Genomic DNA, 14312 nt, shown 5'->3' with positions numbered 1-14312 from the left:
GCAGGCCAGGTGGTCTGGTATTCCCATCTCTTTCAAAATTTTCCAGTTTGTGTGATCCACATAGTCAAAGGCTTTGACATAGTCAATAAAGCAGAATAGATGTTTTTCTGACACTCTTTTGATTTTTCTATGATCCAACGGATGTTGGCTAATTGATCTCTGGTTCCTCTGCCTTTTCTAAAACCAGCTTCAACATCTGGAAGTTCTCAGTTTACATACTGTTGAAGGCTGGCTTGGAGAATTTTGAGCATTACTGTGCTAGTGTGTGAGATGAGTACAATTTTGCAGTAGTTTGAACATTCTTTGGCATTGCCTTTCTTTGGGATTGGAATGAAAACTGACCTTTTCCAGTCCTGTGGCCACTGCTGAGTTTTCCAAATGTGCTGGCATATTGAGTGCAGCACTTTCACAGCATCTTCTTTTAGGATTTGAAATAGCTCAGCTGGAATTCCATCACCTCCACTGGCTTTCTTTGTTTTGATGCTTTGTAAGGCCCATGGCACCCCACTCCAGTACTCTTGCCTGGAAAATCCCATGGACGGAGGAGCCTGGTAGGCTGTGGTCCATGGGGTTGTGAAGAGTCGGACATGACTGAGCAACTTCACTTTCACTTTTCACTTTCCTGCATCGGAGAAGGAAATGGCAACCCACTCCAGTGTTCTTGCCTGGAGAATCCCAGGGACGGGGGAGCCTGGTGGGCTGCCGTCTATGGGGTCGCACAGAGTCGGACACGACTGAAGCGACTTAGCAGCAGCAGTAACAGTAGCAGCAAGGCCCACTTGACTTTGTGCTCCAGGATGTCTGGCTCTAGGGATCACACCATGTTGTTATCTGGATCATGAAGATCTTTTTTGTATAGTTCTTCTGTGTATTCTTCCCACCTCTTCTTAACATCTTCTTCTGTTAGGTCCGTACCGTTTTTGTCCTTTTTTGTGTCCATCTTTGCATGAAATGTTCCCTTGGTATCTCTAATTTTCTTGAAGAGATCTCTAGTCTTTCCTATTCTATTGTTTTCCTCTATTTCTTTGCACTGATCATTTAGGAAGGCTTTCTTATCTCTCTGCATTCAGATGGGTATATTTTTCCTTTTCTCCTTTGCCTTCAGATTCTCTTTTCAGCTATTTATAAGTCATCCTCAGACAACCATTTTGCCTTTTTGCATTTCTTTTCTTAGATGATCTTTATCACTGCCTCCTGTACAATGTCACAAACCTCTGCCTGTAGTTTTTCAGGCACTCTATCAGATTTAATCCCTTGAATCTATTTGTCAGTTCCACTGTATAATCATAGGGGTTTGATTTAGGTCATACCTGAATGGTCTAGTGGTTTTCCCTACTGTCTTCAATTTAAGTCTGAATGAACAGCTTAGGAGAACATAAATGACTTGTCCACAATGAATTTATTGATTTTTTAAAAAATCATCTTGCTTTGTATGTTGTGTTGAGATGTAGAATGTAAATTGAGTTTCTTTCCACTGAGGGCAAAGGGAGACCTGGGGTTTCACAGGAAAAAAAATTTTTTTAATTTATTAGCCTTTACTGGGATACATCTTAAAGCTGATTGTTCCAGTTCTGTTTCTCCCAGGTCTTTATGACTTTCTCTCTGATCCTTTCTCATTATCTTTTATTCATTTCTATTCTGTTTGATCTTTCACTTTTTTTAGTTCATTGTCCCTTATAATTTCAGACAAATATGATCCCTTAGGTACCTTGTCATTTAGCCTCTTTTTCAGAGAATTTTATTTTCTTCCATTTTTTTCTAATTTCTGGCACTTCTCATTTCTTCATTCTTTTCTACTTCTATCTTGTGTATTTATTTGCAGTTCTGGGGCTTTTCCCCATGTGCATGTTTGTGTGCTTCTACAGATGTTTGTTCAGAAACAATTCAGATACAGATGCTATTTTACATTTATCCTATGTTTTGTGGGTGATTTTGAAGGGAATCTTTTCAAGAACTAAAATTTTGACTCTTTGTATATGTTTTTGTGTTTTGTTTTTGTTTTTTGTCACCTTGGAATAAGTGTCTGCTACATGATTAGTTCTAGGTAGGAACAAACTAGTGCTTTGATTGGCATAGTTGATTCCTTAGTTCTTGGTCTGTCTTGTGCAATTGCTCTAGCAGAGGTAAGGTTTTGGGAAAGATATCGTATGTCTCCTAATTCTGGGATTCTGTTTCTTTCAGTGGGAACTTTAATTTCTGCCAGTTGCACCATTCTTTTTCTTCACTACAAACATCCAAAGGATGCTCCCTTCTGCTAGATCTCACACTTGATCCCAGTAATTGGGCTTCTTCAAGATTGCCACCTTCTGGTCCCCTGCACTGTCAAACCTGTTCGTGTCAATTCCCTAATTACCAGAGCTATAGCCAACCAGGTCTCAGACATCTTATGAGTTTATCCACATGCTCTTTCTGTGAGTAATTTTACCTGAGTTCCCTCCCAAGTACTCCCTCCCTGCTGTCCTCTCCTCTATGTGCAGAGTCTTTGCTGGTCCTGCTACTGCTGTGTGGCTCCCACACCTAGCTGAATACGAACCAATTGGAATCTATAGTGTTCTCTGGCCCCTGGTTGTTTGGGGCAGGGTTTTGAGCGGTGTCCATGACTCTCTATGTTAGTCCCTAGCCCTCTGAATTTCATGTTGAGAGATTCAGCTGCCATTATTCCAGGTAGACCTGTGCTCTCCTATCATTCTTTTTCAAATGCAGAATTTCAATAGTACATAAAAGTAGACATAACAGAACAATTATCAACTTATGGCTGAACTTGTTTTACTATAGTCCACCCACTTACCTATTCCTATACCTTTTAAAGCAAATCTCAGACATCATATTTCATCTGTGATTATGCCAGTGTGTGCTCAGTCATATCCAATTGCTTGCGACGCCATGGACTATAGCCCACCAGGCTTCTCTGTCCATGGAAATTTCCAGGCAAGAATACTGGAGTGGGTTACCATTTCCTTCTCCAGGGGATCTTCCCGTCCCAGAGATCAAACTGCAACTCTTGTGTCTCCTACATTGACAGGCAGATTCTTTACCGCTGCACCACCTAGGAAGCCCCAATTACATCAGTGAAAGAAAGTGAAGTCGCTCAGTCGTGCCTGACTCTTTGCGACCCCATGGATGTGTTTCTCTAAATGAGAACTATTTTTGAAAGTATTATCCTCATAGCATTACATTTATTCATAAATTAATTAAACATCTTTCATATCATAAAATGTTGTTCAAAGTTGTTTCAATTATTGTTTTTAAGTTAGTATCCTTTCTTGGTATCCAAATAAAATCCACAAACTGTAATCAGTAGGATATGTGTTTAAGTCTTTACATATATGTTTACCCTTGGTTTCTTCCTTCCTTCCTTCCTTTCTCTTTCTTGTTCTTACTCTCTCGCTCTAGCTCTCTCTTGGTCTCTTACACGCCTTTTTTTTTTTAATCATTTGTTGAAGAAACTGAGTTGTGTGTTCTGTAGCATTACGGCAATCTAAATTGTATACCTGAGTGTAATTTAAGAAATTCTTCTGTCCTCTATGTTTCCTTTTTGGTGGTAAAATCTAGTGCCATGCTATTTAAAAAAAGAAAGAAAATGCAAGCCACATACGTAATGTAGATTTTTCTAGTAGCCCCACTGAAAACTAAAAAAGTATAAGCAGCATAAGCAAGTGCCTGCGTGCCAAGTCACTTTAGCCGTGTCGGACTCTTTGCCACACTATGGACTGTAGGCTCCTCTGTCCATGGGGTTCTCCAGGCAAGAATACTGGAGCAGGTTGCCATGCCCTCCTCCAGGGGATCTTCCCAACCCTGGGATCAAACCCGCAGCTCCTGCACTCCACGAGGATGCTTTACTGCTGAGCCACTGGGGAAGCCCCTTTATAAGGACACACTAATACAAATATCATCTTCTACATGCTAATTAATACTACACAGTAAAGGAAATTAAAAGACGCTTACTCCTTGGAAGGAAAGTTATGACCAACCTAGATAGCATATTGAAATCAGAGACAGTACTTTGCCAACAAAGGCCCGTCTAGTCAAGGCTATGGTTTTTCCTCTGGTCATGTATGGATGTGAGAGTTGGACTGTGAAGAAAGCTGAGCGCCGAAGAATTGATGCTTTTGAACTGTGGTGTTGGAGAAGACTCTTGAGAGTCCCTTGGACTGCAAGGAGATCCAACCAGTCCATTCTGAAGGAGATCAGCCCTGGGTGTTCTTTGGAAGGACTGATGCTAAAGCTGAAACTCCAGTACTTTGGCCACCTCATGCGAAGAGTTGACTCATTGGAAAAGACTCTGATGCTGGGAGGGATTGGGGGCAAAAGGAGAAGGGGACGACAGAGGATGAGATGGCTGGATGGCATCACCGACTCGATGGACGTGAGTCTGAGTGAACTCTGGGAGTTGGCGATGGACAGGGAGGCCTGGTGTGCTGAAATTCATGGGGTCGCAAAGAGTCAGACACAACTGAGCGACTGAACTGAACTGAAAGGAAATGTAATTCTACCAGAGTTTTAAAGCTATGTTAATAGAAAAATATTGTGCATGTCTTCAGTTTTTAACTTTACTTTCACATGAATTATAAATTAAATACAATTAAAATCCAGTTCCTCAGTCCTGCTTGTTGTTCAGTCACTAAGTCTAGTCCACCTCTTTGTGACCCCCATGGACTGCAGCACGCCAGGCTTCCCTGTCCTTTAACATCAGTTTCATTTGCTGAAACTCATATCCATTGAATCAGTGAAGCCATCCAACCCCCTCATCCTCTGTTGTCCCCTTCTCCTCCTGCCTTCAATCTTTCCCAGCATCAGGGTCTTTTCCAACGAGTTGGTTCTTTGCATCAGGTGGCCAAAGTATTGGTGCTTCAGCTTCAGCATCAGTCCTTCCAATGAATATTCAGGGTTGATTTCCTTTAGGATTGACTGATCTGATCTCCTTGCTGTCCAAGGGACTCTCAAGAGTCTTCTCCAGCACCCCAGTTAGAAAGCATCAGCCTTCTTTATGACTAACTATCATATCCATACATGACTACTGGAAAAACCATAGCTTTGACTTTATGGACCTTTGTTGGCAAAGTAATATCTCTGCTTTTTAATACACTGTCTAGTTTATCATAGCTTTCCTTCCAAGGAGCAAGCGTCTTTTAATTTCATGGCTGCGGTCACCTTACACAGTGATTTTGGAGCCCAAGAAAATCAAATCTGTTATTGCTTCCATGTTTCTCCCTATTTGTCATAGAGACTGAGGAGATTCATGTTTAATATCTTGGCAAGACTGCCTCAGAAGTGGTATGTGCTCTCTGATTAGGAGACACATCAAGTCATGTGTGTTTCTTCAAATAATATTAGCAATTTTTCAAGTTCAAGCTCTATGCTCATTAATTGATTATGTGGAGCAAAATGGTGATAGTCCATCATTATATGTTATTTACTGGAACAATTGTATAAAAAGAAACTTCCCCTAAATACTGTTTACTTACTTAGTGGTACCTTCTGTAAAGAAAACTTCAACTTAATGAACAATTTCCCAAGCATCCTCTGTGGTCACCAATAAGCTTATTTCTCCCCCACCCCGTGCTAATATGAATTTGAAGTTTAAAGCACATTAAAATAATTCAATTCATTGCAATATAGCCCTTACTGATACTCCAATTAACTTCTCTTTCAGTAGTGAAAGTGACTTTAAGTTGGCTCCTTCATCCTTTTGATAAGATTCTAATTCTCTTTGAGACCTTTCTTGATATCAGTATGACAAGGTGCTTCTGTCTCATCTTGACTATTTTCTGACTTGGAGTCAGTCATTACTCTAAGAATCTCTGGTTTCTCTTGGTGCAAAACATTATTTCCAAATCAAATTGTTTAACCTAAAGATATCCATTAGAACTGTTTTATTTCTACATCTTTGCAGTGGACAGAGGTAGCAAATATATATTCATACTTGTACCTATTCATATATATTCATAATTCAAATTCAGAACTACAGGTTTTTTAAATTGAATGTCTATCTTTCAGCTGAATCTCTTTCCACTAATATCAGTAGTTTCGTTTTTAATGAAACTGGAATAGAAATGTGGTATCTCATACAGTCTCCTTTAATTTTCTGTGCATTATAGACAAAAGAATAAAAAAATACCAACAATGCCAATAACAATATAATTGAGGAAAGCAGTTTTATTTTGTCACTGTCCTGGGGGTACATATAAATTATTGTTTTATAGTCTCTTGGGATAGTTCTTATCCATATGCTTGTTCTACAAAAGGCTTTAACAGATTAATTTTTACACTGTGTTCTCAGTGTCCAGAGGTGACACCTTAGAAATTCATTTTATAATGATAACAAAACCAATGTGGTTTCCAACTCACGTGTAACCAAACAAGGTATATTCCTTATAGTCTAGCCTTGACTATAAGTTCAGCGGGTGGCTCAAAGGCCTGGGTGGAGGTGGGTCAGGGACCCCTGGTTTCCTCAGATGCTGGATCCTTGAACTTTCTCCTCTTCCTGGCTGAACTTGAGAAGAAAGGACGAAATTTCCTGGAGTTAAGCTTCAAATCTTAGCCTAACAGTGGCTTTCCACATCCATTGGAGACCTAGGAACGAGAATTTCTAAATAAAATTGAACTGAACTGGAATAGCATCAATTAAAATTCGGAATAATAGGGCACCTGAATAAAATACAGTTCTTCCCATTCAGGTCTGGAACCCTCTACCCGAAAGCTGCCATCCTGGCTGATCAGCGACATCGCAGCCCCCTCCACCTCCCGCCACCATTTACTCACAAGGACAGCCGTGCAGTTACAAGACGTGCGGTGCGAAGCCCCCTGGGGAGGCAGGACTCTGGAGTCTCTGTCTCTGCTTTTTACCCGCGAGACCCAGGGGACCCGACAGGGCTATGGCAATGGTTAGGTCGCCTCGCCCCCTGGCGGCAGGGCCGGGCCTCGGACGGCCAGTAACGGGCTGAGTCGCCCGGGTCCAGCGGGGACACCCGGGATGATCTCATACCTGCCTGCCAAATCCGTGCGCACCGCGCTGGTCGCGGATACGGGAGCCGGAAAACAGGTTTTATTAGGGGAGTAAAAAGCCTTCTAGTTAAACAGAAATATTCCACCGAGATTTGAGCCTGGATCGCTGGATTCAGAGCCCAGGGCGCTCACCACTACACCACGGAACAACGACTAATGGGTACTGTCCCACAGATGATCCAGACCGTACTCAGCTGGGAGGGCCCAGGACTCGCCTCCCGCCCCACCTCTCGTCACCCGGACCCGAGCCGCTTCCTCCGTGACGCCAGGGGGCGCCGGCCCGCGGCCGTCTCTTCAGGTTTGGACGTCGTGGAAAGAGTTGAAATCCATTCGGGGTGAGCGACAGGGAGGGACTTTTAGGCCTCCCCTAAATGCACCCGCTCTCCCTGCATTTCTAGAGTTCTCTGCCCTGAGGTAAAATTCCCGCCAGGGAAAAAAAAAAAGTCCCTTTCCTCTTTGCAATCATCCTCTTCCCGCTGCCCTGGGAACTCTGAACGTCCCCAGAAGAGCCCTTGGGACTTCGTGGGATGTCCCCTTCCTGGGACCCCAGGGCAGAATGGGGGAAGGCGCTGCCGGTTTCGTTGGGGGGTGGAAATCGAAGCGACCACCGTGCTCCACTTCACACTATGTGCACCCATGCCCTTCAGGCTCTGCTGGATTGTGTAACAGGAGTTTGTGTGCTGGAGGCACAGTAAGGCCAAACAAAAGCAAATGCAGGAGTCTGAAGCAGAGAAAGGCTTATTGCAGGGCTGGGCAAGGAGAAAGGGGACTCCTGCCTGTTCAAAAGGCTCAGACGGCCTGATAAGTTTTGGGGGAGAGTTTTTATAGGCAGTCTTTAGGGGGAGAGCTGCAGGGTATATGATCTTCCTGGACTGGTTGGTGGTGAGGTAACAGGGTCCTGTTCCAGGAATCTCAGTCAGTCTTCCGGTTCTAACTAATCTGGGGTTCCGGTGCCTGTGCTCTGCCTGAATGTACCATCCTCCCACCATCCTTCCCACGTGGGTGAGGCCCTAGTTCCTGAAGAAATTAAGAGATATGTATCAGATAGTTATGTACGTTCCTTGAGTTGGAACCTAGACTGTGCCCCATGGCTGCATTATTGTTTCTTTCTTTCCAATTGTGAAAAGAATTGGGGAAGTGAAAGCTCAGGAGGGAAGTTGTTGAGTAGCTCAGTCGTGTCCACTCAGGAGAGAAGTTGAAGAGTCAACAAACCTGTCAATCCAACAGTCCGAGTGCTTCCAGCTACCAAAGTGAAGCTTAGGGAGGTCTGTGGAAAGGTGTGTTACAGTGTAGCTGTCACCTCTTGGCACCTGCTGCTAAGTGTCTGTAGGGCTTGGGACTGTGGTGATCTGGTATCTGCTGGATACTGTGAACGACCTTCAGAGAACAACAGCTGCTTCACCTCCATGTCTAAATGTTGGCCATATTCCCCTTTTGGCTAACGTTAGCTCAGAACATGTATTATTATTTCTTGACCGTCTTTGTCTCTGCATTCCCTCACTTAATTAGTTTGAATCTGCCCTTTGAAACCCAGTGAAGGTCTAGGAAGCTGAAACTTTTCCCCAACAAATATGAAATGAGGGACATGGAAAGGCTTTTGTAAATAGGAGAGCCCCATAGGGTCCTGTTCCATGTCAGTGGCCCACTTTTCTTTGATACTCAGTCTTGAGAGGATCAGGTGTTGGACAAGAAAAGGAATAATATTTTTTTATAGATAATTTAAAAATAAACTCCCAGAGGAACTTGGCTTTCAGGATACTTGGTTTCAAGGTGTGGTTGGGTGTAATCCTATTATAAGATTTGGGCTTGGTTGGGTGATTTGTGATTTGGGGACAGATTGGAAAAAACAGGGTTTGCTCCATATTGAATACTGTTAGTGTGCACAATTCTATGATTGGAGTAAGGATGTAGCAGTTATTTCCTTATGAAAACAGGAAGATGTTTGAGATTTTGTAGGTTGCCCAGTGACCTTATTTTTCTCTGGGCAAAATTATGAAGGTGCCTTCTTTTATTGATTTTATAAAGGTTTCAGAAAAACCTTGTCTTAAGTTGATATTCTGTATCTGAGATTGTTTATTTCCAACAAGAGACGAAATCAGTCAGACTGTAAGTGTCAGGCCATCTCAGGGCATCAGAGACTGGTATTTTTCTCTCTCATTGGAAATCTCTATAACGAGAAATCAGAGCATTCTGGTATCTTAAGCTGTAGGTTCAAACTTGACTGAGTTACAGTGTGACTTTGACTAAGTTTCTGGAATATTCTGTGGCTCAATTTTGTTGGCAAAGTAATGTCTCTGCTTTTGAATATGCTATCTAGGTTGGTCATAACTTTCCTTCCAAGGAGTAAGCATCTTTTAATTTCATGACTGCAGTCACCATCTGCTATTGACCTGAATTCTGTCGGTCACGATTTCTTTCAATTCATCTGAAGAAAGGTCACTTAAGAGAAAGCATAGAACTGTGGAGCCCAGAACTGACCTCTGCCATCTCTTTCTCCAAGAGGAGAATAAAATAACTGAGGTCTTTTTTTCCTTGTGTTTCTTTATTTTATTTACATATTTTAAGATTTTATTTACTTTTGGCTGCACTGCCTCTTTGTTCTGTGCTGGTCTCTCTCTAGTTGTAGCAATTGGGGGCTACTCTCTACTTGCAGTGCATGGGTTTCTCATTGCGGTGACTTCTCTTGATGTGGAGCATGGGCTCTAGGCAGGGAGCTTCAGTAGTTGTGGTACATGGGCTTAGTTGCTCAGAGGCACGTGGAATCTTCTCGGACCAGGGATCAAACTGTGTCCCCTGCATTGGCAGGTGGATTCTTAACCACTAGACCACCAGGGAAGTCCTCTTATGTCTCTTCAGAGCAGTGGCCTTCCTGTTCTTCCTCTCCACAGTTTGCAGCCATAGGTACTGCAGACCACTTAACCCACCTGTTCCCATTTGCTTTCCTGCTGGTCTTGGAGGGTCTCCTGGAGCAGTAGAGGTGCTGCAGCTTGCCCTAGGGACACAGCCAGTAGCAGCAGCCATATTTGGGAGCTACAGAGATCTTGATAAAGAAATGACCCAAACGAGGGCTGAGATAGCCCACCAATTAGAGCAGAGTCTTTTAAGACAATGGAGGCACTAAAAGCTCAGACTGGGGAAGCAGGGTCCTCTTTGTGTCCCACCTCAGGTAGGTACCCTTCCTGGAAAAGGAGACATTTTCCCTTGAGAGGCCACCTTGACAAAGGTCTTGCTTTGCTTAATCTGAGTCATTCTTGTTGCCACTAGGGCTTTGGGGATTTCCATTCTAGACTGTTTAGTGGTCAGACCTTTTCCTTACGTGACGGTCTCCTTGGAAATTTTGTCTGAAATGCAGTTTCTTGAACCTTATCTCCAGAGAATTTTAGGAAGCACCACAGTGACTATGACATAGATATTCTTTACCTGTATAGCTAATGCTCAGTAATTGAAGCCTGTCTGCTGCACGATTACATTTACTCATGCAAAGTTAATGCTGTCTTCTCTATTACATTATGTGTTCTTCTCTGTTGTATATAAGATCAATCTGCTCAAAGAGGGTAATGAAATCACCATGTAAAGCAGACTTGGTATATGGTGTGTTGGTATTTGCATCTTGTACTGCTTTACTTACGGCTGTGCTTTTATTGCTTCTGCACAGACCTGGGACAGGATCTGACTGGGAATATGATAGGGACTAGAACACTAGTAAAAGTTAGTTATTCCTGGTAACTGTTACTTATCCACTTGGTATTTACTGAATATTCCATCTAGCAGGATTTTTTTTTTTTTTCACGGCAGGCTCTTGAGGGGGGTTGGGTGAATAAGGCAGGCAGAGCTCCTGCTCTCAGGAAGATGATCTTTTAACACAGAAGCCAGGCATTTTACAGAGAGTCACATAAATATTATTTAATTACGGCTTTGATAAATTTTATTTGTATTCATGCATTCCTTTGTCCCATTGTTGGCCAGGATTGAAAACTGACTGAGTATAAATAATAGGACTAAGGGACTGTAGTAAAAGAATTGTCTCAGAAAAGGTCTTTCAGATATTTTTGTTTTAACAGTGGGAATACTGATGTTTGATCCAATGTCCATTGAAATTCAGCTGTGCATTCCTAAAGGGTGTATCATGTGCTTTGGACAGAGAAGCTTGTATCCACAGCTTTGTTGTGGCTTTCTTGCCACCAAGGGGTTGGAGATTTGCATGGTTGGAGCTTGGGAAAATCCCCTAATCTATTTGGGCCTCAGTTTCATCAGTAAAATAAACTTGTTATTCAAATTCTCTGAATTCCATCCTGTTCAGTTTTCTTAGAGTTGCATAAGGGGCTGAGATGCATGCTAAATGTGCCCTGGGAACTGCAGCCAAGATCTGGCCTTGGTCCTTTCTGTGTTTCCTGCAGGAGCCTCAACTGAGCCCACACACTAAAATTAAAGAAAATCAGCAAGTTTGGAAGATGAGAATAACCCAAATAAGGCCAAGGAAATGGTGCTAACCAAAGGAAGTGACAAGTTGAGTTCAGGAAAATCAAGGAAAACAGAGGACTACATACAGCATCATCCAACTCTTCATGGAGCAGTCTGAGCTGAGCAAGAAGAACTGGGAGAGTAACTTAGTCCACAGGGAACTTGTGCACCTGCCGAGGTGATCCACATGCTGGATCAGGATTGGTTTATACTGCTGGGAGCACCAATTTCAGAAGGAGGAGGATGGGACCTTGAGGCTCTGCCCTAGACCTGCCCCGTCTAGACCTTGGAGCTGCCCTTGCAGTGGAAGCCTTCCAAGTAAGTATGGGCCAAGATGGATAAATGATATTTAGAGAAGAATTGGAGATGTCCATTTTTACTTTAAATAGTTCTGCCCTGTTGCCAGAAGGGGCCAAGGAAAGGAGGGGACATTTATATCTGAAGCAGAGATATTAATAATATTCTTTTGCATTTAGAGTTTGAAAGGCTTTACACACAGTATCTCTTAAATATTTGTTGAGTGCTTTTTTTTTTTAATGCTGTATTTCCCTGAGAAAATCAAAGCCATGAGAGAAAGAGTGCAAGTGGATATTTTCAACAAAATGTGCTTGCTCTCCTCAGGTGGGGTGTTGCAGCAGCCAAGAGGCTGGGAGGGTAGATCAAGGACATCTCTTCCTAATGACAGTGTGAACCATTGAGGAATCCTAAGAACAGTTGTATCTTCCTCAGAGTCACACTGGTGAGTGTTATATGGCAAGGATAATGTAGAGCGGACTCCTCTCTAAGTAAAGGGCTTTGTTACATAGTGGGAGAAAGCAAAGCATCCCTGACAGTACAATTGGAACGTAGTTGACATGGTTGGAGATTTGCAACTTTTATTCAAACTGTGACTGATAATTGCTGAGAACCTCCTCAGTACTTGACTCAGCACCAGGAATCATGAACACAGAGATGAATAAAGTATTGTCTCAACTTCTTCCCTGATAGCTCAGTTGGTAAAGAATCTGCCCACAGTGCAGGAGACCTGGGTTGGAAAGATCCCTTTGAGAAGGGAAAGGCTACGCACTCCAGTATTCTGGCCTGGAGAATTCCATGGACTGTATAGTCCATGGGGTTGCAAAGTGTTGGACTCAGCTGAGCAAATTTCACTTCACTTCAGTCCAGTAACCAGGAAGTCACAAAAAATGTAGTGGTGATGGGTTCATCGGAAGACGTGACAAATGATGCCTAGAGATTACTACAGAAGGGTCCTGGTTTTCCTCCCCGCCACCCCTAAGCTGTATGGTCTTTCCTGGCTCAGTAACCCTGGTTCTCAGCCAGATTTCAACCTCTGGTGGTGTATTATGAAAAATAAAGAGGGAAAGCCAGGGACATATCAGAAACATTTGTTCTTCCTCAGCTGGGAGAGGTAGTCACTTGGCCACACAGGTCTTCCTGAGTTCAAAATCTCTGGCATTTCTGCAGTGGAGTAACCTGATCCATTCTAGTCCCAGTGGAATGAGATCCAAAAGGAAGTATACCCAGTTGGTTGATTAGGCCTTAATCCTCATTAAATCTTGCTGGTCCTCAATTCACAGCCTGGCATTTGAAAGGAATGCAGCAACAGTCTTTTTTCCCAAAGGATTTAGAAGGGGAGCCAGAAGGTTTATCTTCCAGGGAAACACATCCCAGAAATGCCCTCCAAGAATTTACCAAAACTCCTGAATATACTGAATTGTCCTGTTATTAACCATTAATTGTCAGGGGAGAGTGAGAATGCAGTTCCCTACTACCACAAATTATGCAGTCATGTTTCCCACATTGTGGAAATCAGGTCAGCACTACAGAGTGCAATGGCTAAGCCTCAATACCACCTGCCTGCTCATGGTATTTCCACTGTCCTGTATTTACTAATACAAAATACTAATAATAGGGGAAATTGTGTGAGGGAGAATAGACCATAAGTGAGAGAACTCTGTACTAGCTGCTCAGTTTATCTGTAAGCCTAAAGCTGTTCTAAGAAGTAATGTGTATTAATGTTTTTAAAGGACGTAACACCTTCAAATCATAGTTTTGGTGGCATTCTGTAACTGTTAATTATTACTGAGTGTTGAGGAGCACCAATCTGGAGTCTGACCAGTTGGTGATTTCCATGCCTGGGCCTTCAACCTTTGCCAGCCTAGCAGTTCCTCTGGAATCTGGATGGGAAATCATGTAGATCAGGGTGGCCCCAGTGCTCCAGATGGTCCAGAGAGAAGACTAGCATGTAGTGAAGGCTGGGAGAAACCATCGCAGGACAGAACTATGTGAAGATCCAGGAGGAATGAGATTCTGCAGCTGCCCCACCTGTGCACACAGAACAAAAGAGAGTCTGGACACGATATGAGAGCTACAGGATAATATAGCTGCCTCCTGTGCTGAAAACACAGAGTGCTGAGTCTTAACATGCGGACGTCTGGGCACTGACACCAGCGAGTGGCCTTCCACACCCCAACGTAGGGCGCACGGCCCTGGCCGCCTGCTCCTCGCCGCCTTGGGAGCCCCCGCCCAGGTGACAGGTGACGACACAGCCTCTTGGGCTGGAGTTGGACACATGCCCTTCTTTCTTGCGCATTCCCTTCTGCGGAGTGGGAGGGTGTGAAAGGCTTTCCAAAGTGGCCGGTTTTCAAATCTTTAAAACTGGCCCTTGAACCATATAAAAGCTCGGAGAGTGAAAAAGTCTAGAGAGAAGCCCACGGGCCACGCTGAGCTTCCCTCAGGACCGAGCGACCGCCGCCGTCTTGGGGACGCGGATGGGTGGGGAGTGGATGAACCTGGAAGGAAGAAGAGAGAAGGAAGATGAGGGAGGAAACAGCCCAGAAGAAACA

The 14312-nt window shown here is 43.4% G+C and overlaps 1 long non-coding RNA gene and 1 pseudogene across 1 annotated transcript; both read right to left on the bottom strand.

Annotated features, from left to right (window-relative positions):
• Nucleotides 1-6138: 6138 nt before the first annotated feature.
• LOC113890463 lies at nucleotides 6139-6872 on the bottom strand. Its single transcript, XR_003510497.1, has 2 exons — nucleotides 6763-6872; nucleotides 6139-6573 (listed from the first exon to the last, which is right to left on the bottom strand). It is a non-coding gene; the product is annotated as an uncharacterized LOC113890463 (long non-coding RNA).
• A 6334-nt stretch (nucleotides 6873-13206) lies between these two features.
• On the bottom strand, nucleotides 13207-13356 carry LOC113890647 (annotated as a pseudogene).
• Between the last annotated feature and the right edge of the window lie 956 nt (nucleotides 13357-14312).

The sequence above is a fragment of the Bos indicus x Bos taurus genome, chromosome 3 (genome assembly GCF_003369695.1).
Source record: "Bos indicus x Bos taurus breed Angus x Brahman F1 hybrid chromosome 3, Bos_hybrid_MaternalHap_v2.0, whole genome shotgun sequence".
Lineage (NCBI taxonomy): Eukaryota > Metazoa > Chordata > Mammalia > Artiodactyla > Bovidae > Bos > Bos indicus x Bos taurus.
This window is presented reverse-complemented; position numbering and strand designations above follow the sequence as displayed.